The 27472-nt window shown below is 33.1% G+C and overlaps 1 protein-coding gene across 2 annotated transcripts in view; it reads right to left on the bottom strand.

Annotated features, from left to right (window-relative positions):
* The window catches only part of LOC114337066 (uncharacterized), a 654507-nt gene extending 627372 nt beyond the window's left edge, over positions 1 to 27135 (bottom strand). For both annotated transcript variants that reach the window (XM_050642021.1, XM_050642024.1), the window contains exon 1: positions 27000 to 27135. The gene's annotated coding sequence lies outside the window, so the exon portion shown is untranslated. The remainder of the gene's footprint in view (positions 1 to 26999) is intronic.
* Between the last annotated feature and the right edge of the window lie 337 nt (positions 27136 to 27472).

The raw sequence follows: 27472 nt of genomic DNA, 5'->3' as shown, positions 1-27472 counted from the left end.
ACAAAACCACACAATAGAACGTTTAAAAACGTAATAAATAAATAATAAATGTTTCCTTTGGTTTGAAATTCTCATCTCATATTAAACAGTTAGAGGGCTTTCAAATTCCCGTCTGGGTGTTAAGAGAAGTAGTCTAGGCGCCAAATAGAGGTAACCGTGTCCTTTTCAATTCTGATGGACAACCTCAAAGGTTTCTGATGGATTTTTGGCTGCTGATTACGAATTTTGAGAGTGGAATTCGATCCGACTGATCAAAAAATTGTTATAAAAAATTTAATTGTTTATAAATAGTTTATAAGGCTCTGGCTCATAAACTAAAAGGGATAAAAAAATGTCTCAAATAAAATTTGCTCGTTGATGAAAAACGAAGAATAAAAACGTTTACTAAACTTAAATCGAACAATTAAAACTCAAGATACTGTAAAATTAGTGCAAAATGCAAGTTGCAAATTGCAAAATATAGTTATTTTCCTAACAAGTGCAGAAAGTCATTCTTTTCCGCACGCGACTGCAGTCGAGTGCGGAAAAGAGACTTTGTGCAAGAGTTAGGAACAATATTTTTTTTAAGAGTCTTTAAAAAATTACCAAATCTTAATCAATTAATTTAATTAATATGAAAATACATACACAAATTAATTCTTTGACAAGGTTGTCAAAACCAAACTTTCAATATAATTAGTTAGCATGACAACCATCTTGGTTTCCATGACGATGATTCAAAACGACTGTTATTGTCCGCCGATTTGACTTTCGAATATTATGTCAAAATAATTTTATTTCATGGAATTGTCGCGTTAATTTCATTAAAACATGAACACAATAAGATATTTGAAATAAATTAGTAAATTATATCTAAATATTAGTTTATTGCATGTATTGTAATTACTTAATTACTTTAAGGCCATATTAACATATCTAAATTAACACGCGTGCGGAAAAGTAAAAACCGCGTGCGGAAAAGTAACACGCGTGCGGAAAAGTAACACGCGTGCGGAAAAGTGAAACTTTATAAACTAAAATGCGTGCGCGAAAGTAGACATTTTTGCACGCTCGTAGAAAAAGTTTTTTTCGAAGCATTATCGATCGTAACTCGGCTTTTACGCATGAAAATGAGCCTTAGGAGATCTCATTTTCAATTTTAATTAATATGCTTCCAAACAAGGTTTGTTAAATTACCTTGTCTTCATTTATTTTAAAATTATATCCGTTTGAAGTTAAAATTTTCTAAAAAAATTGTACATTAATTTGTTTATAAGGGTTTCAAGCAAATTTGAGCAATAAACATTTAAACAATAATGATAGAAGAACTCAAAAGGAATATTTTGAGCTTAAGAAAATGTTCGTATGTTTATTTTTGGCCAAGATATCGATATTTAAATAGCGCGCTCTGAGGCGCGAGATTGGCTCACCGCGTAAAGGTTCACGCGCTAACTCCTTGATGAAAATTATAATTTCTATGTATATGTGTATATATATTTTATCTTAATTTTTCATTTTTGAAGATCCTAATGAAATAATATCATATAATTCTTATAATTAAATCATCATACTCTACCTCGTATCACCTTTCATTCTATTTACTTTGTCTTCTATTTTTTGTACTAAATGAGAAAAAAAACATTAAAAACTAATATTTTAGAAATACAACTAAAAAGTTAGTTGATATTAGGTTTGTTCTTGCATTAGTTTCAAACGGTTTGAAACCATCAGCGAATAGCGGACCAGCACGAGTAGAGGGGATAGCACTGGCCTCTATTATGTTCTCCCACAGACCAACTGTTTGCTGACGGTTTCTGACGATTTTGACTGTTTGCTAGAACAAACCTAATATTTATTAATACTATTCTTACAAGCATTATCTTTCGTGTATCTGCATCGAGATATACAGAGAATCTCAGCTTTTTTACATCTGCCTATGTTCTTAGAGCAATTTTAACATTTACATGGTGGTAATAAGTCTGTTCTTGTAGGCAGTAAAACTAAAACTTTCTGGGGCTTCAGAGTCTAATTATCTGTATGATATCCATATAAAGTGGATCTAGTTCTTTTGCAACATCATCAAGGCACGTCAAGTGTGTGTATGCCGCCACAACCTAAATGCTCGTTTTATATGCAATGATGATGCTGTAAAAGAACCCGATGCATTTTTATATGGATATCACATATTGGCTCATTTGCATGCGTAGAAGCCGAGTTACGATTGATAGTGTCGAAAAATACTTACATACTTGACTGTGAGACGATTTTGCGCCTCACAGCGCGCCATTAAAATACCGATATATTGACCAAAAATAAACTTACAAACATCTTGAAAAGCTCAAAATGTTCCGTTTGAGTTCTTCTATCATTATTGTTAATTAAAGTATAAATGTTTACAGCTCAAGTTTACTTGAAACTGTTATGAACAAATTAATGTACAATTTTTTTAAGAAAATTATAATTTAAAAAGAGTATAACATAAAAAAAATGAAGGTAAAATAATTTAACAATTTTTGTTTGGAAGCCTATTAATAAAGTTTTAAAACGAGACCTTCCAAGGCTAATTTTCATGCGTGGAAGCTGAGTTGCGATCGATAAAGCTTCGAAAAATACTTATTTTGCAATTTGCAATTTGCATTGTGCACTAATTTTACAATATCTTGAGTTCTAGCTATTGATTTTAAGTGTAGTAAACGTTTTTTTCTTCGTTTTTTATTATTGAACAAATTTTATTTAAAAGATTCTTTTTTATCTCTTTTAGTTTATGAGCCAGAGACTTATAAACAATTTATAAACAATCTAATTGTTTATAACAAATTTTTTACCACTCAGATCGAAATCCACCCTCGAAGTTTGTAATCAGTAGCCAGAAATCCATAATTAACCGTTGAGTTTGTCCATCAGAATTGAAAAGGATACGGTGACCCTTTGGCGCCTAGACTAAAGTAGATTCCGTAGTTGAACAATATTTTTTCAAAAATGTATAAACATTCTCAATTACTTTGTTAATATTTTTTCAGTTTTGAAAATTAAATATTTTTACATTTATCATTTGGTTTAGTTTTTATCTACTTTTTTTTAAATAGTTAACATTATATGTATGTGGTATGTGCAATACAGTAGTGAACAGAAATGGTAAGTACATAACTGTAGTTTGACAGATTGGGTAACAATTACTGATTAAAAAAAGCTTTATGTTTATTTAACAAATAAGAAGACACATCTTATTAATATATTATTAAATTCTACAGACAAATTATAATACATGTTTAATTTAAGTTTATAATTTTCTGTAAAATGTACGTTAGGTAACAGTTGAAAATATAATCTTCTTGAAAGTTCTTGTGACTATGTAAAGACAGCATAATAAAAGTTCTTAATTTACTAGCTTTAAAAATGTCTTTGACGTAAAGGAAAATATTGTTCTTTCTAAAGCGACCTTTGAGAAACAAAGTTTTTCCAATTATAGCATTATAAGGATTCATTTAAGATTTATTTAAAGTTTACAAAAACCAACAAAAATTAAACTGTAAAGGTATAACTCTGAGAAATATAGGTAAAATAGAGAAACGGTCTTTCTAATTTTTGTTTTAGTCTTTGTCTTTGCTATTTTTTGAAACTTTCTGAGTGGTATGAATAATAACGGAGCATAAACTCCGAGTATGTTCTCATGAGTATTAGCATAAAGTATAGGTTTATACTCCAATTCATATGAATAAAAATATGGTGATGTGTTGAGTTTCTTTTCACAATGTATGTACATAAGAAATACTCTCTATTTAATTTTAAAACTTTTAGAATATTGTAGTCCAACATTCGGAGTATAAACTACATGCACATTTTTATTTATACGAGCCTTAATAGTCAAGGAAATGAAGCTGGAAATATGGCAAAACCTCGCAATTTTTTCGTCCAGCATCGATTTGTACAAAAATTTGGGATTAGGCTCATTTCACCCTCTAGTTCATTTTCTATATTGAGCCGTTGTACGCTTTCGGATTTTTAAGGGTGAATACCACCCCTAATTGTAAAAAATTATAAAATAACATTTTAAACTTTAATATTGTCAACATTTGCTTCTTATTAGTTACATAATGATTGTTTTGTGCTGTAAGATATAATATCACAATATTTCAACCCTTAAACCCACCCTTGTTGGAGCTATATATGAAAAGTATACTTATCCTAAAAGAATAATTTCGGCTTGCATCAATTTACATAAAAATTTGGGGTTGGGATCATCTTACCCTGTACTTCATATTCTATATCATGCTCAAGGGCGTTGATTATTTTTAGAAGTGTAAACTACCCTTATTTTCAAAAATTATTTAAAAATATTGTAAACTTTAATATAGGTAAAATTTGGTTTTGACTGGTTAAATAATGATTGTTTTATGCTTTAGGATATAATATCATAATATTTCAACCCTTAAAAACCACCCTTAATAAGGTTGCAATTTTTAAAAGTAGACAATTTAATAGATCTATACAGAAAAAAAGTAGAATTAAGGAATTACAAAAACATTTATTTACACAAAAACACGAATTTACAAATATATAAAAATACACATACAAATAGTTTTTTAGTCATCCAGTATACGAATCGGCTCTGTGGTATTATATAGGTACATTGAAAATGCTCTATAAAGGGACTATTCGAATTTTTCGAAAAAAAAAATAGTTTTATAAACATAGCTCCTTAATTTTTAGCGATGAAAATTTTTTTAATAACAGTTTTGTAGAATTTTTGAAGAAAAATAAGACTGTGTAAATTAAATTCCGTGAGATCCCTTAATTTTTAATTGAGGTGGGTTTAAAGGGCTCGAAAAAGGGGATGTTTGCTGGTAAAGAGACGTTTTAAACAGCTATATCTCGCTAACTGTTCACTATAATGAAAATTTATGTATAAATAAATTTTAGCTATTAAAAACGCTACAATTTAGTAGTCTATTATTTTTTTCCTATCTCCAGTATTTTCGGAGAAATTTTGAAGAAAATTATAAAAAATGCAAAATTGCAAAAAATCAGTTTTTCTTTAAACTCCAATTTATCTAAAATTAGGCCTTTTAAATAAGTAAAACTTCTTGGGTGCATTGATAATATAAATATAAAAGAAATTACAGAAAGGTGAAGACCAATTTTTAGTTACAAGGGTAGTTAGGGGGTTGTTTTCACTGTTTTTTTCGTAGAGAAAAACAGGTACCGACTTATTTTTTGATCATAAGTTGCTCAATTTTTATGCTAGAAACTTTTTATTATTTTTTTTTGAAAGATCTTATTGTATGTTTGAAAAAACATTAGGTAAGTTTTCCTGGAAAAATGCAAAGTTTTCCCTTTATTTGGCTTTGATTATTTCAAATTATGCATTTGGCGAAAAAAAGCTAACTTTTAACATGCCGTACCTCGGTTTGTATTGGTCGTAAAAATATTATAGAACAACAGTTCCGTTTGTGTTACTAATAGATACAATTTTGATATCTACGGGTTTTTTTATTAAATGCATATTTTTCGAGTTATTCTCAAAAAAACCTCTAAAAAAAGTCGATTTTACTGTTACTTTCAACCACGAATAACTCGAAAAATATTAGTTTTACGAAGAAAATGTAAAAAACATTTTTTTCTTAAATTTACTTTTTACATCAACTTACATGGTTAAAATGTAATACAAAATTCCCACCCCTGAGATGGGGTGGCAACTACCCCCAAGGTTTTAGCGTAGAGCAGCATGATATAGAAAATGATCCTTGGACTATTTCCTACTTTCTGTGAAAATTTCAAGTAAATCCATGCTGGACGAAAAAATTGCGAGCCAAAATGCTCCATTTCCTCGACTATAAAGTTTTGTGGGGATTATTTCGACCTGTCTAGTTTTATTTTTGGTTACTTTATATTTTTTTATTTTTATGCGGATCTAGTATTTAATTTACCTGCAACGGTTTTTTTTTTCATTTTTTAAAGTGTTTCTACATCTGAAGTATAAATATTCTCCACTTTGTACCCATATAACAACGAATGTATAACAGTGATGTTACTAGCTATATCATTAGGTACAAACTGTTCGACAATAAAATGACACCTTTGTCATGTAACTATAAAAGATCACTTAAGATGACAATTTTAATGTTAAGGGTTCGACTGTCTCGTGTGTACACATATGTCTTATTTTAAATGCATATTTGAAAAATGAGTTTGTCAGGGGCAAATAAGAAATTATGTACATTTTTATTATAGTTATTATATTTATTCAAAAATATGTTACAGGCTGTACAAGAATTTAAAAATATATTTATGGCAAAATATATTTACGTCACTGCGGAGGTAAGGTGAAGTTCTAGTTTTCAGGTACTGGTTAGCCTAATTTAGTTTTCAGATAATATTTAAAAGTAGCTAGTTTTTAGGTACTTCTACCCCGCATACTCCAACAAGTGTCCACAAAGACACACCATCCCCTCCGCCCAACACGAAATACAGCCACTTACGATCGAAAGATCATTCCCCCCTTTCGAACTCCCTACAGAAACAAAGAACATCTTGTCTATTCAGACTGCTCTGTTGCTTAACTTGTTGCCCGAACTTCGTGAACATATCGCTGCAACCACGGCTAATCTGATTAGCCAAGTCTACGACCACTCGACAGTGGTCCACGGGTACGGGAGCAATGTCACGGTGACATTCCGCTCCAACCACTAAACACCCTCCCTTTATGGATTTGACCCTAGGCACAGTCAACTGTCAGGGTCTCTCCAAAAAGAGACCCCTCATCAAGAATATCCTGTCGAAGCATAACATCCAGATCCTCGCACTCACAGATACTCTGTCGAAAAACGATCCACACTTCGCAGGATATTCGATCATCCATCGAAGCCGCTGTCAGGTTTCTCATGGGAATGGTATTCTCGTGAAACACGGAATACCGCACAACACACACACATTCCCACAAAATTTTCGTCCACCTGATGTGGACTTCCTGGCAATTGACGTGCATATCCCCAATAACGAAACCCTCACGATAGTCTCTTACTACAAACACCCGGATCAACCACTCAACAGGCATTTGCTAGAGTACTTTTCGAGGCTCGGCAAGGCTGTGTTGATGGGCGATCTAAATTGTAGACACACACAGTTTGGTGATCACCGTCAAAACCCAGAAGGCATCCGCCTCACGGATTATCTACTAGACCTTCCCATTTCAAGAATCACCAACACTGAATTCACGTTTTTGAACGCCAATGGGGCCTCTATTGTCGACCACATCCTAGTTACTAGTAACATTCTGGATCGGTTCGGGGATAGATGCCACATAGGCGATTCAGTAACGTCAGACCACGTACCTCTTCTTGTCGACACCGACATACTCATTACAAAACAACCAAACCCTCCAAGATCTATAAGAGACTATCGTCACGCTAACTGGACTGAATTCCAAAACTTCATCACACAAAATCTCCCTATGTTAGGCGAACTCGATACTAACGATAGTATCGACACCAGTGCAACCGATATCGAGAACCTCATCACTGAGGCGATCACGCACGCAATTCCACTCAAACAAATAACCTATACATCACCGGCACTTCCACAATACATCATTGCCAAAATCCAACAAAAAAGACGTCTTCTACGTCAATACAAGGCCAACAGAAACCCACTAATCAAAACAGAGTACAACCGGATCTGTGCCAGGATAAAGAGGGAGATATCTGTCCTAACGGCTCGCCGGTGGGAAGATGCTACCTCAAAACTGGACTACAGAGACGGAGGTAAATTCTGGCAAAAATTCAAAGTCCTAACAAAACAAAAACTATCTCAACCATCCCATCTGTTGGTCAACAAACACATAGTCAATTCCCCAAAAGGGAAAGCCGAAGCATTCAGAAATTCGCTTCAAAACAATTTTCAAACGCCAGATAACCCGAACTTTGATCGCATATTTAAATTCAACACAGAATACATAGTAAATGTTACTCTCAACCACTACATTCCAGTCTATGATCCTATCATGGACCCCCTCACCGACAGGGAAACGGAGAGCTTTTGCCAAATCGGCAAAAACAGCGCTCCCGGACCTGATGGCATCAACCGAAGGTGCCTCAAAAAACTTCCAGAGAGTATCATTCCTCTTCTAACTAAAATATTCAATGCATGTCTCAAAAACAGCCACTTTCCTACTCCTTGGAAAGTGGCCAACACCATCATGCTTTTGAAAAAAGGCAAACCCCCAACCGACGTGGAATCCTATAGGCCAATTTCATTAATCAATACTCTGGGTAAAGTTCTTGAGCTAATCCTAAAAGAGAGGCTCAATAACTTTCTCGAAAACCACAATATCATACCAAAATTCCAATATGGATTCCAGTCAGGTAAATCTACTAAACATGCATTAATAGATTTCACTACCAAAGTTACTCAAACCATCAACGATGGTTCATTCGCCATAGCCACATTTCTGGATGTGCAGAAAGCTTTCGACCAGGTTTGGCACGACGGGCTTGTTCGGAAACTTCTGGACATCGGGCTACCATTACAATTTACCAAAATTGTACACTCCTACCTCCACAACCGTACTGTCAGAGTTAAAATAGGCGATCAAAAGTCCACCCCCTTCACTCCACAAGCTGGAGTTCCCCAGGGTTCAGTCCTAGCGCCGCTGCTGTACATCATCTACAACAGCGACATCACTAACCAAAATATCCCAGGTACTCGGCTGTTTCTCTATGCAGACGACACGACTCTGCTCTCAACTACCTCTCGATACAACCCAAGACTCCTCTTCAGAAGAGCCCAGGCTCTGTTGGACGGCGTCGGCGAATGGTGTTGTAAGTGGAGAGTCACGCTGAACGCGAACAAAACAACAACAATTGTGTTTCGCGCCCCTTCTGTGTCAAATAGAATCATTTGCAATGATGACGACCAACATCCTCTGAGTCTGTTGGGAGAAAGGCTTGTTGTTAGCCAGACTGTGAACTATTTAGGAGTACTGTTTACCAGGACTCTCAATTGGGACGCAGATCTAAAGGCAACTTTAGATAGGGTAAGGAACAGGGCCAGACTTCTCAACGCTCTCTCTGGAAGAATTGGCAAGACACACAAGAAGACTCTCATTCACACTTACAAGACCTTTATTCGACCCGTCATGGAGTACAAATCATGTATCTACTCTCTTTGCTCAAGACAAAAACAAGAGAGGTTGCTGAGGACAGAGCGTAGAGTCTTGCGTAGATGTAACTATGAGCACTGGCGATATCCCTCAAACGAAATCCATAACATCTCGAACACCCCCAAAATCACCGAGAGAATAAACTCTCTGAACAGGAACTTCACAATCAAAGTAATCAACGGCCCCCCTTCCGACACACAAGAATCTCTCAAATGTTCCTGTTCATCTTCCGGCCACGTACTCCACCGAAAGCCCAAACGCAAAAAGATTCATGTACCGTCCGCTCTAATGCAAACATGCATTGACGAACTCCCGGTGGAGTATGAAAACATCCTTGAGGCTACCCCGTTAGCCTACCGTACCCACCTCTAACATTTCCTCTTGCCTACCCCGAACAGGGAGAAGTTGGTTTTTTGCGGTTTCCCAACTTCATTGCACAATTATACCTGTTCGTCCCAAGAAAATAGCCGCAACTATTTTCTCCATTCGAACGCACACTGTCCACGCTGCGCTCAAAGCCACCTTCTGACCGCCGACGAGGGACGCAGGTTCGCCTGTCGTTGTACAATGGTTTCTAGGGAGACTGGTCGAGAGCAAAGCACGGACAGTACACGTAAATGTCTATGGAACCAACAACAATCCATCAAACTTTCTTCTCTGTTGACTTCTTAGCCTTCTGGACACCACAGTCCGGCATAACCCAGGAGCCAAGAACACCAGGACACGGCGCTTGCCCCAGTGTGTTTTTCGGACTGTTTGCTTTTGCTGCCAACACTAAACATTCACCTCAAACCCTGAAGAGGACAAAATCCTAAACGGGGAAGCACATTGAACTCATTTCTTCTAAGCATTAACTAGACAAGCAAATCAAACAATGAGATGATTAGGTACTTCTTAATGTAAGCTTTATCATGGTCGTAGCCAGGTTACTTTAAAGTTCTACATTATGGTGTACCATGTGGTTTGGGTGTCCCACCCCAACAGGGGACAAGAAAAATTACAATTAAGAGAAAAAACTAAAACAAGAGTCTTTCTTTTAGCGACAGCATAAAGTTTAAATATTGCTTTGCCATGACAGCTTAAAAAAGCATACAAAGATCTTTAAATATACCGTTAATTAATAACAAATAACAAATAAACTGAGTGTTGGTAACTTTATTGAGTAGGTACTCAGCCCAAGATTCTATTCAAGAATACAAATAGGTTTTGGAACAAAAATCCCACTTTAAATAGACTAAAAGTAAAAAATATTGCAGCCTCGATTAATCTGAAACAGACATTAAGTGGAACAGACATACAGAAATCGGAACTCAGGAGTTGCCAATATAAAGAATTTTATATATGACTAGATTGATGTAAGTAGCAGAAATGTAATATACGGGGGTAGACAAAGAGTATATGATATACATAAAAACTTGTACAGTCAATTGACTACAAAATCAAGAAGGTAAATTATTTAACTGCTAATTCAACTAGCCAATTGTTTTGATTTGTATCTAGTCAGAAATAGGCTCAGGGCAGTAGTAATAAAGATGACAAATAAAACGAACTGATGTTTATTAAATGAAGGGTACACTAAAAAAACCAGCAAAGTCACAGATTAATGATTTTGAGATATTGGATATTTTAACTTTTACTCCGTTTGTATCTTTGAAGATGTACACTGGAATTTACTACAATATGGCGTAAAAAATGCAATTTCTACAAAAATGGATTTAGCCGGTTTTCCCGCGTATCCCTCAAATTAAGTAAATAAAAGTTCAAATACTGACAGCATACAATTTGAAATAAAAACAAACACACAAAGTGTGGAGATACAAATTTAGTTAGAATTTAAATTGGAGTGACATAATACTAGTGTAAAAAAACTTTTTGCTGAAAGTAGCAAAATCGCAATTGGCTAGTATGACCGAATAAATAAAACAGACAAAAACAATTTGGTCAAACCGGTATATTTAAATATGAAGTTTAGTTTTTTACAATTACTCCATCCATTTTAAAGATACCATATCCATTCAAAAACCATTTTATAGAAATTTCATGACTATAAAACCACTTAATCGCATTAATTCAAAGTCTTTAGTATTTAAAAGAAATAGAGTTAAAGGGCGCAAGAAAGGTGATACTCGCACTATCAACCTAATTTAAAGTAGTGACATCTCTTCTCTTCTATCGCGTTTATGCTACAGTAAAATCCAAATTTTTGTCAAATAACGCTACATTTTTGTACTGAATAATTTTTTTCGTGTCAGTAAAGTTGCAGTTTGGAGAAAAATGCAGATTTTTAAGAAAATTTTAAAATGTCTATAATTGAATCCTTTTTTTTTTCAAAAACCATGCATTTTAAACCAGGTCAATTGTTTGAGCATAGAAATACCACTAAAATAAAAGGTATTATAGAAGGAAATTGATGTATTTAAAATCTGGTGGACGCGCTGTTAAATAATATACTGCCATTTTTCTTAAAATATATGAGCGTCAATATTTTTGGCATTTGACGGTGCTCATTTTAAAGGTGTTTTTAAGCACTACAGCAAGTATTCGTAAGTATTATACCCCTAAAATCGATAATTTGTCTATTAATATGTTGAATGCACCGATCCAAGCATTCACAAAAAAATTTTTTACCACCTACCATATCCTGCTTTATGTTGCAACTAGAAGATTTCTTTTTTTATGCGCTACATAAATGTTTCCTACATTTTTTTTTCGATAGATCCATATAGATTTTAAGTTATTTGAAAAAACCGTTCCAACATGTGTATTTTTCCAATGAAAATGGATAATTTCAATCACAAATAAATCAAAAAGTAGGTGAGCTTTGAAAATTTGTTTAAACTTTTTTGCTTTTTAATTAGTTCCTCTGACGACTCCCGGAGTTATTTTAACCATAAACAATTCTACCACCCAGAATGCGTGGGAACCAACCCCAAGGTAAAAGCGTATTTTGGCATAGGGTAGACTTTGTTTCGTGAGCTATTCCCTACCTACTGTGAAAATATCAAGTAAATGGATGCATTATACTTAGTTCGGACCCAAATACCCTAATTGACTGCACTATTATAATAAGTTTAAAATTATTTCTAACTCGAAGATGATCATAGACGTAATAGTCTAGTAAAATAAAATTATACTACATGTAAATCAAAATGTAAATTCGTACAGGTTGAAACAAATTTTATATCAAAGTTTAGGTGGGTACAAAAGATATTTTCAAGAAAGTATCCAAATCATACAAGGGGATCATTGTTTAAATAATTAAAAAGCGGTCATTTTTGCAAAAAAATTACTTTTTTAATGCTGAGGTCATTTAATTACTAATGGAGGTCTATAGGATTCTTTTCTGCAAAGTTGAAGGGTAAGTATTCCACATAAGGCTTACTAAATTAAATTTGACCCCCCATTTATTTAAATAATTATACATAAAACTTTAAAAACAAATTTGCAAAAAATTATTTTTAGCGTTTTAAATAAGCACTATAAAATATCTTATTTTACAGGAAAAGTTGGGCTATGTTATCAGTATTAATAAAAAAAATTGGTCCAAAAATTTTTAATATTTTTTGAGATATTGAATTTGTTTATTAAATGTTACTCTATTTTCAATTGCAAAACCGCGGTTGTTGCCAAGGAAATATTCACCTGTATTAAATCTTATTATTTTTATTTTTATGTATATTTTCGACAAATGTATTGATCAATTCAAATTTCAATTAAACTTTCCCCTAAAATGGCATTTGAAAATTATTCAAATTTGTTTATAATTTGTTTTTTTAATAACGTCGCAGGGATTAAATATTTTGAAATGCCGTTTCAATAATTGGGTTCCTGGGAATTTTTCACTAATTAACAAAAAATTTTTGTCTTTTTTTCCTCTCCTTTTTTTTTCTTGAAGGTATATTACTGCGGGCTCTTTTTGGGTTAAGTTTGATTAAGAATGTTGAATCTCTAAGTTGTAGATTCTAGACCTAAAAATATTAAGATTAGTCTAAAATCACTTAAATACAATGTGGCTACTAACTGAGTTACAGGGTGTTTTATTTAAAAATTTAAAAATTATTTTTACCAAGTACTTTCAAACTATTTGACGTATCCTTATCATAGTTGGCAGAAAGTGTGGGTACTATACAGTCTACTGAATTGTGATAAATAAAAGTTTCTAGCTACTACCAGAGGCGTACGACAGGGGATAGTTAATGGTTGACCCTTCCCAAATTCTACGCCACTGAAGGAATTACTATTTTAGCGAAATTTTTAGATTCTCCAATACTTTCTATGTAAATAATGTACTCTTTACTGATAACGATTAAGTCATTAGTTTTCGAGAATATTGGACGTTAAAAATGAAACGGCATAGTTATTTTGATTCATCCATTCATTCATTTTAAACTTCCAATATATCTCAAACTGATGATTTTATCGATATCTATAAAGTTATTTACATACAAAGTATTGGAGAATCGAAAAATTTCGCTAAAATAGTAATTCACCCAGTGGCGTAGAATTTGGGAATGGTCAATCATTCACTATCCCCTGTCGTACGCCTCTGGCACTAGCTGGAAACGTTTAATAATCATAATTTAATAGGGTGTATAATAGCCACACTTTCTGTCAAGTAAGATAAGGAAACGTCAAATGGTTTTAAAGTACTTGGTAAAAATAATTTTTAAATTTTTAAATAAAACACCCCGTAACTCAGTAAGTAGCCATATTTTATTAAAGAGATTTTAGTTAAATCTTAATATTTTTAGGTCTAGAATCTACAACTCAGAGATTCGATATTCTTAATAAAATTTAACCCTAAAAGGGCCCGTAGTAATATAACTCCAAGAAAAAAAAAAGAAGAAGAAAAAACGACAAAAAAATTTTGTTAATTAGTAAAAAATTCCCAGGAACCCAATTATCGAAACGGCATTTCAAAATACTTAATCCCCGCGACGGTATTAAAAAAACAAAATATAAACAAATTTGAATAATTTTCAAATGCCCTTTTATGGGGGAGTTTAATTGAAATTTAAATTTATCAATACGTTTATTGAAAACATACATAAGAATAAAAATAATGAGATCTTAAGCAGGTGAATATTTCTTTGGCAACAACCGCGTTTTTGCAATTGAAAATATAGTAACATTTAATAAACAAATTCAATATCTCAAAAAATATTAAATATTTTTCGACCAATTTTTTTTGAGTAATACCGATAACATAGCGCAAATTATTCTGTAGAATAAGATATTTTAAAGTGCTTATTTAAAACGCTAAAAATAATTTTTTGCAAATTTGTTTTTAAAGTTTTATATACAATTATTTAAATAAATAGGGGGTCAAATTTAATTTAGTAAGTCTTATGTGAGAGATTTACCATTCAACTTTGCAGAAAAAGCTCCCATATACCTTCACTAATAAGTGAATTACCTCAGCAGTTAAAAAAGTATTTTTTTGCAAAAATTACCCCTTTTAATTATTTAAACAATGATCCCCTTATATGATTTGGATACTTTCTTGAAAATATCTTTTGTACCCATCTAAACTGTGATATAAAATTTGTTTAACCTGTACGAATTTACATTTTGACTTTTTTTATTTTATTAGGCTAGAACCCGAGGTAGCATGCATATTGGAAAATTTCAGCAAGAAGCGGGATAATTTAGTACCAAATTAGAAAACTATTTTAGAAAAGAAAGCAGTAGGTATAAACGCAGCTCAAAAGCAGATATAATAGACGTTAGAAAGTAAATTGTAATAAAAATCGAATTAAAATTACATAACTAAAACAATATTTGACTTACGGTATATAAAACTGAACAATGTTTCATCATTAAACCGTATTATCTTTTAGTGTAGGAAACAAAGGTTGAAATTTGCAAAATGGCACAAGTCAGGTTTTATTTTTTTTCTGGTATATCAAGGGGTGCTTATTATAAGACTAACTTTTTCTGAAAAAATTTCGCCGCGGAACCCCCTTTTCACCCTTTTAAAAGGGCTAATTTGTGGTTTTTGCGGAACGTAGCCCTTCCTGTACATTTTACAAAAAATGTCTTTTATAGAAATATAAAGAGGACTATATTTTCTACGATTTATTTCCCGACAGCATCTGTTTATCATGCACCGTTTAGCGGGGGTGACGCCCCAAATTTTACAATTTTTTAAAAAAGATATTTTCAAAAAAATATATATTTTCCCTAACTGTAACGGAAATTAAGAAGAAATCCTACGGCAATTATTCACAAATAATTGATTGATTTTTGGTATAGGCTTCACTTAAGGGTAATTGCCCTTTTTTTAATTACAGGGTTTTACATTTTAAAAAACCCCTTTTTATACCATCTGAACCGTTTATGCTAGAGTAAAAAGACTTTCAGCGATTACCCATGTACTGGTGCTATTTACAAATTTGTATAATGCACCCCCATTTTTTCCCCGGAACCACAAAAAAAAAGAAGAATTAATAAATAAAGTGATTTTCTTGGAATCCTTCACACACAATGCCCTTAATTAATATGCTTCATATATAATTTTGTGCACGTTATTATTACCCATACACGGACATCAAAAGAGATTTCCTAGTGCAACCCCTGTAGCCAAAAAAAAATAAATAAAATGGGGGGTTGAAAATTTTTTTTTGTTTTTGGCTTATTGATCCATATGGGCATATGCTTCATCAATAGTGCTTTTCAAAAATATATATGGTTATTGCAGCATCCCTGCGGAAACCACCCCTATCCTTGAAAATATACTGCAGAATCTACCCCTATCCCTTGGCGAGCATGTTTTTACGATGTTCTCATTACCTATGCATTCTTTTTAAACGAAACTTATACAAGGTTAAATACCACTATTTACTCTAAAACTTAGGTCCTATTCATTCTTTTCGTATAAGCAACCGTTACGGCACAGTGGCGCCGTAAACCTCATATATGCTTTGGCAGGCTCCAGTTTTTGTTTTTTTTTTCGTCACCTGTTCGTTTTATTGATAAAGTACTTATGTAAAATAAAACAACACAGTGTAACCTACAAATTATAACTTATACACATTTTACAATGTTTGCACTTCAAAGCCACAGTGGTGGCCCAAAATTAATTTTTGCATATTTTCGGCACCTACACGCATTTGATTGCATTAATGCTATCTTAATAGCACAATATTTACCCTTAGGTGGTCGCTAAGCAGTGGCGGATCCAGGGAGGGATGATGGGGGTGATTACCTCCCCCCTCTCAAACCAAGTGATATTATATTCAAAGATTATAAAAATATTCATTTATTTTTATAGAAATTTAGCCAATTGGCACCCCCCTCTTAACGATGATGGATCCTCCACTGTCGCTAAAGCATAAAAAGTATTATTTAAAAGTCTTATTTAAAACGTCATAACTGTATATCCAGATGTTAAACAGGCAGCGTCGCTCATGTATCCTCCTACCACACATTCTTATACACAGAGTCTAGTTTTAGTTTTTCTCACTACTTTAAGACTATTAGACGTCATTGTTGCTGCGTATTACTAATGGCCGGTTTCACAAAGTAAAGTTAACTTGTTTGTGGTTAAGAGATAACCTCAAAATTACCCCAAAATATGCGTTTCAGTTTCATAATTGTTACCCTTCTGGGTATACCCTTAAAGGTAACCCACTCCAACCTCTGGTTAAAAATTCTGTGAGTTAACCATACTTCGCCGTTGACCTGAAACTAAAACGCATATTTTGGGCTAACCTCTGGTTATCTCTTAACCACAAGTTAACTTTACTTTGTGAAACCGGCCGTAAGTGGTGCATAAAGTGGTATGTTTTAGCGACAGTGGAGGATCCAGCATCGTTAAGAGGGGGTGCCAATGGGCTAAATTTCTATAAAAATAAATGAATATTTTTATAATCTTTGAATATAATATCACTTGGTTTGAGAGGGGGGGAGGTGATCACCCCATCACCCCTATCTGGATCCGCCACTGCTTAGCGACCACCTAAGGGTAAAAATTCTGCTATTAAGTTAGCATTAATGCAATAAAATGCGTGTAGGTGCCGAAAATATGCAAAAATTGATTTTGGGGCACCACTGTGGCTTTGGGGCTCAAAGATGGTAAAATGTGCATAAGTTATAATTTGTAGGTTACACTGTGTTGTTTTATTTTACATAAGTACTTTATCAATAAAACGAACAGATGACGAAAAAAAATGGGGCCCGCCAAAGCATATATGAGGTTTACGGCGCCACTGTGCCGTAACGGTTGCTTGTACGAAAAAAATGAATAGAAAATAATTTTTAGAGTAAATAGTGGTCTTTAACCTTGTATAAGTTTTGTTTAAAAAGAATGCATAGGTAATGAGAAAATCGTAAAAACATGCTCGCCAAGGGATAGGGGTAGTTTCTGCAGTATATTTTGGTGGTTTCCGCAGGGATGTTGCAATAACCATATATATTTTTGAAAAGCACTATTGATGAAGCATATGCCCATATGGATCAAAAAGCAAAAAACATAAAAAATTTCAACCCCCCATTTTATTTATTTTTTTTTTGCTACAGGGGTTGCACCAGGAAATCGCTTTGGTGTCCATGCATGGGTAATAATAACGGTCATAAAATGATATATGAAGCACATTAATAAAAGGCATTTTGTGTGAATGATTCCAAGAAAATCACTTTATCTATTAATTCTTCTTTTTTTTGGGTGGCTCCGGGGAAAAAATGGGCGTGCGTTATACAAATTTGTAAATAGCACCAGTACATGGGTAATCACTGAAAGTCTTTTTACTCTAGTATAAACTGTTACGATGGTATAAAAAGGGTTTTTTTTTTAAATGTAACACCCTGTAATTAAAAATAGGGCAATTAACCTTAAGTAAGACATATACCAAAAAATCAGACACTTATTTATAAATAATTGCTGCAGGATTTATTCTTAATTACCGTTACAGTTAGGGAAAAATATATTGTTTTTAAAAACATCTTTTTTAAAAACTTGTTAACTTTAGCGCGCCACCCCCGCTAAGCGGTGGATGATAGACAAATGCTGTCGAAAATAAATCGTAGGAAATGTAGTGCTCTTCATATTTCTGTAAAAAAATTTTTTTGTAAAAGGTACAGGAAGGGCTACGTTCCTCAAAACCACAAATTACCCCCTTTAAAGGGGTGAAAAGGGGGTTCCGGGGCGAAGTTTTTTCAGAAAAAGTTAGTCTTATAATAAGCACCCCTTGATATACGAGAAAAAAAATAAAACCGGACTTGTGTCCATTTTGCAAGGTTCAACCTCTGTTTCCTACACTATTTGGAATTCTGTTCGTTCTCCATGTTGTAAAGTATAAGTAACAGCCTGGTATAAATCGCCAATTGAAAGAAGATGCACAGCTCGTCCTCTGTATCTTTTTCCAAAGACGAAATGATAATATTTCACTATAGTTTGTTTTTAAACCAAGAGGAGTAAACTAAAAAAACAGATTAACCCAAGAAAGTAACCAGAAAAGTCACCAAATACATATTCGTTTTTGGTTGATCATATCGGCCTTCGACGGTAATCCATATTATATCGCCGGTCCGGAATAAGAATGACGAAATTGCAAATTTTGTCAATTCCTGTTTATTGAGTAATTAACTTCTAAAATACTGTGTAAAGATGATACCAAAGCGACAGAACTGTAACTATGTGCTGAGCCACTACAGGGTAGACCTTGTTTCAGATGAATAACGACGCAACTGTAAATACGGCTGAAAATGGGGAAACTAAATTAAGATAATGAAATTCGGACCAATAAGGATGAAAATAAAAGCCAGAGCTGTAAGAATAAACGGCATACTAAATATTTAAATATAGTTTTTTACGTAACTGTAGATAGGGTTGAAAATGGGGCGATTAAATTAAGACAATAAATTTCAAACCAATAGGGATAAAAATAAAAGCCATCATTGTAAGAATAAAAGCTATATCGATGCTTCTTGTCTATTACTCCTCATTTAATCCCTATTTTAACCTTTAACTACCCGCGCATCAAGTTATAACATAACTACACGCGTGGCGTACTTTGTACGCCACAAGAAAATACACTTAAAAACAGCGGATTTGTTAAATTTTTTTTTTGAAAAAATACACTTAGTTGTTTGTTATAAACCTTATTCGGCATCAGTGAATACTTTGGAGTTCCTTTTCAGTAAGCCAATAATAGGGATTTATAACTGGAATCATGGAATAACTGGATTCCATGATAAATAAAATTACTAATAAAAATTTTTTTTAAATGTGATTGTTTACAGGAGAAAAAGTATTGTTTACAAAGAAAAATATATTTTTTGCCATAATGACTAAAAAACAATTAAAATATGTACTTATATTACGACTTATAGTAATATAATCCTGGGGTATATTGTCCACCACCGGAAACAACAAACAATAAAATGTAAATTACGATCTTTCCAGAACGCCGATTATAACGAAACTAAAACCAAATTGTAAAGCACATTCCAGTGATAGGTTAGAAAAAATAAGCAAGGTCAAAAATTAAATTTTTAAATATATTTCCAGTAGAATTCTTATATCTGGCGTACAAAGTACGCCAGCGCGTGTAGTTAAAGGTTAAATATTTAAAAATCGTTTTTTTGCTCTGAGAAATTTGGGTTTTTGCAGTTACGCCATTCTTACTCGGGGTATTGTACTAATACGTCGCTAAAGAGTTCTAAATTAGACTAAAAATCTAAAATTAAAGGAATAACTCAGAAAACACAAAAAATCGCCGATATAACTTAATTAACCTATGAAATGTCATTAGTGGCAAATAGGGATTGCAATCCAGCAGTATTTTCAATCCAGCTGGATTTTTGCAAGATTGGCCTGAATCCAGCTGGATCCAGCGCGGATCCAGCAAAATGTGGAATTAAAATATAAACACGATTTTAATGTTTTTTTGTCTGTATGCTAAATTCCTAAACAACAGAAACATGAATTATTTAGTTTTATGAAAGTGATACCTTAAAAACATAGGCCTTACCTGCTTCACACAGAACTGCACATATAGCCGGTTGCGGAGAAAGCCCTTCCGGCCTTTGTTATGGTCGGTTTTAAGGTCATCAAATAGTCATAAACCACTGACAAACGATCGCCTTTCACTCCTTCGGTCTCATAAACCGTCATTTCCTTTTCCAAAATCTGTTCGTAATATTTTTGAGAATCAGTTTTTTGGCTACAAATGTTTTCTCTTTCTCGTTTCAATTCAATCTCAAGTTCTTGTTCCAAAGTAAAATTCACGGCGGGCTCCGGATTAGTTCTTATCTTCTTAGGGTCCATCTTCTTTAATTATCTCTTGCACTGGTTCCACAGTTACTTGTTTATTTATACAAATCAACAAATTTTTCATCTCTTGTCGCATTGCATTCTTTTTCGGCATGCGGAAGTAACCAGGATTGTTTAGCCCTTCGTCATACTTTTTTTGATTTTGTAAATACACTAATGTGCCTTTAATCTCATAGAGACGTCGTTTCGTGATTATGTTGCGTAGTGCTTCGGATAGATCAGCATTAAGGCTAAAGTCCTAGCTATTTAGTTTATCTAAGACAAATTTCATGGTTGTGTCGGCCGTTATCAAAGTAGACTCTATTCTGTAAAGAGCTTCTACAGCCGGTTAAAAGTGGTGATTAACTCATTGATTATTGACCACTCACCAGCAGATAATTTTATCGCAGAATCAATGTATATCAACGCTTTATCGATGCAAAATTTTAAGCTATAGAAACTTTCCAGCATACTGAGCTACTGCCAGCGCGATAGAATGGCAAGTTGCCGACTCACGGCTTTGAATAAAGAGGCTAATGAAGACATTAAGTAACTTATTTCGAATTTGACACGTTTGCGGATCCGCGCTGCTGGATCCAGCATGATTTGCTGGATCCAACATGTGAAAAAAAGCTCTGGATCCAGCTGGATTGCTGGATGCTGGATCCAGCTATTGCAATCTCTAGTGGCAAAATTTATATAGGTCATTAATGTCAAAATTTATTAACAGTGGAGTAAACTTGCCCGAGGTTGGACCAATTACAAACAAGCATTACGGCGCGGTAAATTTGAATTACTCCTCTTGGTTTAAAAACATACCACAGGGTATAAACAGACGTTAAAGATCAACAGTCAATTTTCCTTTAAAAAATAGAAGAGGAAAATAACAAGCCAATATCTCTAAAAAGTTTTTTATATTTATAACTAATTTTTAAATTATTTAGTCAAATATTACTTCCACTGTTGTTGCATGTTGGAAATGAGCAGTGCCACTCGCTATATACTTTTTTTCTATGGATGCTATACAATGTGCAACTTCTCTCACTACTTACATACATTCAAAACGAACAATTTCTCAGGCAGTGAGAAAAGTCGGCCATTGCAGTGAGAAATATTTTTTCTCACGGGTTCACCGCCGGTTTACATACATAGGATCGCCATTTCCATGGTAACATACACAATACAAACACAATTATTCTTGTCAAATAAAATGTGTTCAAACTTGTCAAAACTTATCAAAAATTACCTTTTAAGACTATTCAACTGTGAATTATAATTTTAAATAAATAAAGTATATAAATATTAAGAAGATTAAATACCTATGTGTATATAAGCATTTTATTTCAATTTAGGCATATAATATACCTAAAAGCACCTAAATTATTTAATTTTTAAGTTTGAACTCTTGACAAAAACGCATCCATAGAAAAAGTACAGTGTACAACACTAGAGAAAGTGACATATTTCTCTCTCGCTTGATTTGCGGCACTCGCCTCGTGCCTCGGCTCGTGCCAACAAAGTTGTGCGCTCGTGAGAAATATGTCTATTTTCTCTCTTGTTGTACAATATACTATTATATTTTACCTATATGAAAGTAATACTTTTTATTTTTTGCGGTTTAAATAATGCCATTTCCATTTAATTTTCTTTAAAAAATTAGTTTAAATACTCGTTCATAACTAAACTTTACACTAAGAATATCATGGTATCCTATATTAAAACCTTAATTCGAGCCAGTTATTTGTTTCAAATTAATGAACCAGAAGTGTTACGAAATATTTTATTGAGTAAAAAATAGAAACAGCTATGCAGTGGCATTTTTTAATATTAAATAATTTGAGAAGAGTATCTTATATGTAGTTGAAACTACAAAACATTATGTTAGTTATTTAAAAAATAATAAATCAAATTTGCTTTTATTATGAAGTAGTGAAGTACTAGTGATGAATTCAAGCGTTACTTGATAGAGGTTAATTCTATCTAACAATAAAACACTCAAAACTTTTATTCTCTACACTTCCACAAAATTTATTATAATTTATATTTACAGCAGCTGTTTCGACAGAGCTCCTTTTTCAAGTAATGTATTTTTACTATGAGTCTACAATTTGTAGTCTATATCTGAGTAAGCTAGGGATATTTGAATATCTAGAATTCTAAATTGATTATTAAAAGAACGATTCTTATCTCGAAGATGAAGTGCGTACGCAGAATCGTTTTTTTTAGTATTTAGTGCCTTTTAAATTCTGTAAAACGTTTGTTTTTGTGTTAGCTGCACCACATATAAATTTGTCTATACCTCTATGTGAGTGTTCTTTTTCCTTTGACCTTTGTTTTGCTCTTAATATGTTTGCTTTAGTTATTGTTTGTTTTGAAAGCTGGTGTTATTATTTCCGCGTGGGTTGGATATTACACATTAGCAGAAATTCCCATGTCAAAAAATTACTTTTAGCTAGAATTAAACATTATTCAGCAACTGACAGTAAATAATGGGTATAAAAAACAAAAAATAAACAAAAGTTTAAACAAAAAACTGCATAAAACCCCTAATACTAGTTTCTCCACCATCACAGAAAAACCTAATACATTTTACTCTATTAGATATACTCGCAAAATATAAAAAAAAAATAACGAAACACATAAAAATAACAACAACTTTCAGAACAAACAATGTTTTAAGCAAATATATTATGTACCAATAACAACAGCTAAAAAAGCACTTAGAGAGTGGTGTAACAAAATTTACATGTGATGACCATCCAAAACGTACATCGGCCAAACCGGTAGAACCTTTATAATAAGCTACATGTAGCAGAACACAAAGAACTTTCAATAATAAATAAACTGATTCTACGTACGCACTTAACTTATCCTCACCATTCTTTTAATGGCCAATTTCTAATTCTCTACATTAAACATAAATGCCTTAACCAATATATTTTTATTAGAAACTATGGAAAGGTACAACTCTGACCATAGTAGCTAAAACGTGTTTAAAATCGAACTCTGAAAATTAATTCAAAAAACCATTGTAATACTAACAAAGACTTTATTAAGTAGTGATTAAATAGTGTAATATCAAACAATAAACACAACAGAGACAGTAAGTAACTTTAATGTTATACTACATTCGCTCTCGCGAGATTTTTTTTGAGATATTCGGAATAGGAAACGTACAACACAAAAATTCCTACCTCACACTATTAACTGCTAAAATCAACTCAAATCAACTTAATCTTTCATTAAAAAAAGAAGAATTATTAGAAATAGTGGGAGTGTCTACTAATCTCATAAAATTTTGTGAAGTTTATTTCTACAAAATATTTTTATTTTGTACAATAAATAATTTTCTCATTTGCTATCAATACATTATAATGGTTTAAATAAATAAATATTGATTGGCGTAAGGTTTATGTTATTTTTATGTCTGTTAACTATTAATAATATTGGATATGAGTAGGTGCGTTGGTTTTGTAGTAATTTCCAGTCACTTCTGACAACTGAATTTTTCAAAAAAGAAATTACTAACGTCAGTGTCAAAAAAAATCTCGCGAGAGCGAATGTAGTATAACAGTTTTTATAATTACTATCGAATATATTCATATCGGAATATACCTAAGCAGATAACCTACAAAAGCTAAAACAAGTAGTAAAATTTTTTACGGTGGACTACAGAAGTTGTTTGCCAGGACCGTATTCTTATTAAACAAAAATGATGACTAAAATAAATAGTTTTATTTAATCTGAAATTTTCACTACTAACAATACTCCAAATAGCTCCTCTACAAATCAGTTAAATGGATCACCTACATATTCTTCCGTAACCAACCGAACACCACACACCAACATATTTCCATCAAGAAAACAAGGAATTATATTTGATGCAGTTGAAAATACCAAACTACAAGATTACCTATCTGCACTGAGTCTTTTGCTACAACCAACCGACATTATTTTCTGTTCAAGGTTATCAAATAGCAGAGTATGTATATATTTAGCAAATGAAAAACTACTTGAGGATTTTATAAACAAAAATGAAAAAATTTAAATTAACCAACAACTCCTACAGGCTCGCAGACTTGTTAGCCCAAGTCAGCGATTAGTATTGTCCAGTGTCTGTCACTCAATCCCACACTAGGTCCTAATATCTGCATTAAAATCATATGGATTAAATCTTCAGTCACCTTTAACATTCCTAGGAATAGGTACATTTACACCGCAATTTCAGCACATTTTGAGTTTCAGACGTCAAACCTACATATCTCCACTAAATAACCAGACACTACCAAATTCATTCCTTATCACACACGAGGAAACATCATAAGGATTTACCGATCATTAGATAACCAAGCTTGCCAAACATGTAAGCAAACCAACCACTTCACAAAAAACTGCCAATGTTTACTTCCATTACATCAGATAATTCAACATCAAATAACATTTTTCCAAACCATTTACCAATCCTAAAAATCCCAAAAAACAATTACCATTAACAATCAAAAGAAGAAAGTACTATACAACAAACAATCTAACCACTAACTACACAACAAGAACCACACATACACCCAACGAAAGAAGAGTCACAAGAAACAAACGACCTAAAAATTGATCTAGAAAATGAGGCAATGCATATAAACACAGGCAGAAAACAAACCAAACGCACAATATTCCAAACCTCTCCAACGGCTACTACACCTACAGAGGAACATACTTTCAGAACACCAAAAAAATAAAGAGAAGAAAGTCAAATCAAATCAAAATATCAAAACAAAAAAAAAACAATAGAAGAAATGCTAAGTTACAATAAAAGATTATATGATAACCCAAATTCTAACTAACCTCTAACTTACGAACAGGTAATAGATTTTATTGAAAACTGTGATGACTCACCAGATCCATTGAGTACCGCCAAAACGTATGCAGGAGAAACAGGAGAGATCATAGATCTGTTAAATAAAATATATTAGGTCTGGATCCCGCGTATGAAAAAAAAGTTGATTAATAGCAAGCTGAAAATTTGTTAATAGCTTAAGGGTATCTAGTTGGATAAACTTTGATATATGGGAACACTGGAACAGGGGCAGTTTTAATTGTGGAACAGGTTAAAAATTTGGAACGGTCAGACCACAAAAACGGCACATTTATTTTGTCCGACAGAATAGACTTAAACTCTCCGAACAGAGATTAAACTCTCATGCAAAAATCAGACTGCTATGTATCACCTGTCATAATTCCTGTCATTTGACATATTCTACATGTTCCACTCATTAAAACGCCTATTTGGTGATAAATAGCAGTCTGATTTTTGCATGAGAGTTTAATCTCTGTTCGGAGAGTTTAAGTCTGTTCTGTCGGACAAAATACATGTGCCGTTTTCGTGGTCTGACCGTTCCAAATTTTTAACCTGTTGCACAATTAAAACTTCCCCTGTTCCAGTGTTCCCATATATCAAAGTTTGTCCGACTAGACACCCTTAAGCTATTAACAAATTTTCAGCTTGCTATTAATCAACTTTTTTTTCATACGCGGGATCCAGACCTATATCCTTACTTGAAGGATCGAAAAATTAAAGTCAAATGCGCTCGAATAAAAAATAAAATATTAAAACAGAGCAACCTAGAAACAGACTTAGATAGCGACGCATCTACCGAAAATTATTAATATATCAACAAATACCTACAACATATACACCGATACGTCAAAAATGAAGGCTGAGAAATAAAAGACAGAAGAAAGCAACGCAAAACAGACTAGTTTGTGAAGTGTGCAACAGTGTTCTAATGGTAAAACAGTGAACAGTAAACACTGAACAGTAAACAGTGAACAGCGAACAGTGAACGACGGAAATATAATATAACCAACTACCTAAAAATGATGCCCTAGAAGAAAATATACATACTTACTCAAAATAGTTTCTTAACTTAAAAACTACCAACTACTTCAATTGATCAAACACACATTGTAATACACATTATATTGTAAATTTATGTACATTATTTATATCAATTGTAACAGTAATCTAAATACGTTAATGACCCTGCGTGGGAGATGCGTTAACAAAATGAAAGTAAAACTATGAAAACTAATAAATTAAAAATACAGATATAATTCTGAATAACTAACTTGAGGCAAACAGCTCTCCCCTCCTTGACTTATTCAGTTAGCGGCTATAAAGTGTAGATGCATAGTAAAACTACTTCACTTGATAAAAGCACACTGTCGAAACAGCTGTACTGAAAATAAAGTGTAATAAATATTGTGGAAGTGTACAGAACAAAAGTTTCCAGTGTTTTAATCTTGGACTACTATTATTCACTAATGTTTTTATTTTTTCACAATAATTACTCCTAGTTTTCCTGGTTGTGCTTTTCAAAAACTGGGACTTAAAATAGGATTCAAGTACCATGCTGGAACCTCCCTTTTAATTATTTAAAATCTTGATACTTCAAACTCAACCGATTAAGATAATTTTTCAGAAAGATTTTAAAAAATATAAAAAGTGCGGAAACATTGTGTCATTATTTTTTTTAATTATTGGTTTCCAAAAGACGTGTATACATAACGAAACTGTTACTTAAAACTATCGGGATGAACATAACTCCAACTTACCCGTATTATCCAATTATGAACACAAAAATACACAATTTTCCATAAAATTACTGTCCGAGCGACAAAAGTTTGAAAGTGTTCGACAAAAGCGCGCGCGATGAGCTTTTCCCGACGCCAATTTGGAGTTGCCAGGAAGAAAACGAGCGGTAAACTGCAGAAGTTGCCGCTGTGAGCTTCGGGCAAAAATGCAGGTAGGCACATGCGCTCAACATGTACAGGTTTGTGTGGTAGAACACAGTGATTTTAACATTAGATCATGATTTATAAAACAATTAGTAGCACGGTGCACTACAGGCTTTTGGGAAAGTTTTGATTTCCCTAAAAGCCTTAAAAACTTCAGTTTATTTTAATACATATTTGAAGTAATTAATCTCTTAAAGTTAAGATGATTTTCGACGTACACTGCACCAATTTAATAGGACGAAAATTTAACATGTAAATTTCCCCAAAAAACAACATCCATGGTTATAACA

Source organism: Diabrotica virgifera, chromosome 1 (genome assembly GCF_917563875.1).
Source record: "Diabrotica virgifera virgifera chromosome 1, PGI_DIABVI_V3a".
NCBI classification, from domain to species: Eukaryota; Metazoa; Arthropoda; class Insecta; order Coleoptera; family Chrysomelidae; genus Diabrotica; species Diabrotica virgifera.
The sequence above is the reverse complement of the archived record's forward strand: the minus strand, read 5'-3'. Positions and strand labels throughout refer to the sequence as shown.